Below are 3,039 nucleotides of genomic sequence, written 5' to 3' on the forward strand. Positions count from 1 at the left end.
AAGGAACATACCCAACATATTTTACATCCCACAGACCTAAATGTGTGAGCTGCCGCTTCTTGAGTCCTGCAAAGCACTGTGTGTGTTCAGCTGCCACAATGCAAAATGAAAAAAAAACGATGGCGCTCTGCATTCAGGGTGAGATCCTGGTCCACTGAAGTGAGATGAGAAAATGCCCTTTTGCAGAAGCGTTCCTCCATGTGTGGCTGCTCAGCTTATTTCCTGCCAGAGGAGGATTTTGGCTTAACGTTGGGGAGGGATAACTTGACAGGCTCACAAAAGTTAAGGGAGTATTACTCCTTGGCTGCCCCCAGGGACCGTCCTACCATAAAAACAGTACAGGTGGCACAGTCCCACCTTGGAAAATGAACCTATCAGCCACAGGGCTGATGGGGCTGGTTGTTAGCAGCTGCACGGCCATGCCATGGTGGTCAGCAGCACTCCCTGATTTACAAAGCTGCTATCAGTCCAGGGACAAGAAGCTGAAAATGAAGGTGCCCAAGAGGAGTGCATGGGATGAGGAAGCTCCCTGAACGGGCTTGCCCACACACAGGGAAATACCCTTTGCATTTTGTAGCACACGGGCTACTGGACCTGATGGGGACACTGATGGTCCCTCCAAAGTATGTTTTAAAACAGCTTTCTCCTGGTCCTGGCAGACAAGCAGCCCTCCAGAATAACCTCTCTGACAGAGACAGAGCTCCTTAGCTACCCAAACCAAGGGCACTAGCTTGCCATTAACCTACACCATTTTCAGCGCTGAGTGCGCACATGCATGGTATGTTTTCCCTGGCTGCTTGTGACCTTTTAAACTCCAAAATAACGATGCATGCAGTTAACTCTTGCTTCTTTCCTCCTAGAGGTGGCTTGGCCAGCAAGGACATTGCAGAGGACAGGGCACAGCTCATCACATGCCTCTGCATTGGATCTGTCTGGGACAACCAGGTGGTTCGCAGCCTCACACTGCTACGATTTATCCTTTGGGGTCAGAAGACCCTGTTACTGTTCACCAAGAAAAAAGGCAGCCAGCACGCGTGCATGTTGCTCCCCTAGCAAGACGCTTAAGATTAGCTCAGAAAGCATACCTGGCCTTCAACACCCTATGCAATATATAGGGGGAAAAAACATTTTGATCTGCAACCAACTGCAGGGGGTGGGTTTGTTTTATCAGGGAAGGCACAAGCTGTTGCAGAGCGGGTCAGGGAGGAGGAGCCCAAAGGTGGCTTTCAGCCACCTCCATGCTCCTTTGATCCCAGGGCCATGCTGGCCGCAGGCCAGTCCCTGCTGTGGGCTGCATTAATCTGCACTGGCTGCGGGTGCCTCCCAGGAGGCTCAGTGGCAGCTGGGGATTAGCACGGTCAGGGACGCCCTCCATTTTCCCTTCCTCGTACCACTCACAGCGATGGTCAGGGCAAGGGAAGAAATAGCCACAGCTTCGTTGCATGGGTGCACATAGGTAGTGGGTATCCTCAGTGTATCCCCTACGGCCTCTCATCCCCGTCTGCACCAGCTTCTTGCAATAGCTGGGCACACATTTCCCATCGGACACCACAGATATGCCAATTCCCAGCAAAACGGGGAATATGCAACTGGTGGACCTGGAAATTGCATTTTTCAATATCCCTGCTTCATTCCTCATTTGGCTATATATATATTTTTATATATATGTATAAAATATTTATTTTATATATACATATATGCATATATATAGCTATTAATCCATATCTGATGCATGTAAGTGAGCAGCAGTACCAACACAGTCAAACATTCTCCTCACACACAGAAAGAATCAGCTATGACAGCGCCTGGGGCAAGACTAGAACAAGAAGGCCATAGTCCTCTGGGACATCATCTTTGACCCTCTTTCACCTCCTCCAGTCTTTTCACAGGACCACAGGCTCTGTCACCGCTGGGGGCACCTCTGGTCCCTGACTCCTGACACCCACTCCTCAGCAGACAGCTCATGCAGACCTAGCGACAGCCTCCTGGAGCCAACATGGATCTTTGGCAGGTCTGGATCAAGCACTAAACCCATATGATGGAGCCTTTTCAGACGTGACTTCAAAAAAGTCTGAAATCCTAGGGCTTTGTTTCCAAGTTCTCTTTAAAACTATACAATTATAGCCTACACCTAGCATTACCTGATCTCCTGAACCTGGTTTAAGTAAGTTAAGCAGTCACTGGCCTGGCAATGGGTCATGAAACATAAAATATAATACAATATGGTATAACACAATAAAAAAAAAATCTGTGAACAACCCACATCACCTAAGTAATCTGCTTCCCTATGGATGTCTGGTAGATTCATTGCTGTGTAGTATATGGCTGAGTCACCTTGCAGCCACTTTCTTCCGTATGACACTCCTTTGAGTTGCTCTAAGGCCTACCCAGGAATGTCCTTTGCCAACACTTGCGAAATCCAAATATTTTTTAGCCCTGAAACTCTGAATCAAACTGTCCAGTGGGTTCAAAAGCTACAGGAGAGGACAGATGCGTAATGACAGCAATGGGAAACCGACTGAAAAACCAAGCAACAAAAGATGATTTTCTACATCTTGCACAATGAACCACTAAATACACAGAAAATTAGAATTTCCTGTGCAATGAAGTAATTATGCTATTTCCTTCTCATATTTAACCAATCCAAGTACTAAAGAGATACAAAAGACGTTACACCAGGCATAATAGTTAATCTAAAAACTCCTAACAGACAGCTTTAGAAAATTCCAGGGAGAGAATGAATGATGTTTCAAAGTGTAATGTCAGATCCAAAATCGTCAAAAGGAGCTTTACCTTTGGCTTCACCAGGCTCTGGATCAGGCCCTTAAAATAGTTCTGGAAACGTTCCAGAAAACTTATTTCAGCTACCTTTAAGCTCTGTGCTTTGCAGCTATTCAGTAATTTTCACTGTTAGCATTAAACTGTCCAGGTGACTTTAATGCTCGGAAACAAATCCCCCGTCTCCCTTATGTTGCTTTTACACTGACACTGCGTCACGAACTTCAATAAACAGCCTCCTGATTCACCCTGTTATGAGAC

The sequence above is a fragment of the Falco naumanni genome, chromosome 4, assembly GCF_017639655.2.
Source record: "Falco naumanni isolate bFalNau1 chromosome 4, bFalNau1.pat, whole genome shotgun sequence".
In the NCBI taxonomy this organism is placed as follows: Eukaryota; Metazoa; Chordata; class Aves; order Falconiformes; family Falconidae; genus Falco; species Falco naumanni.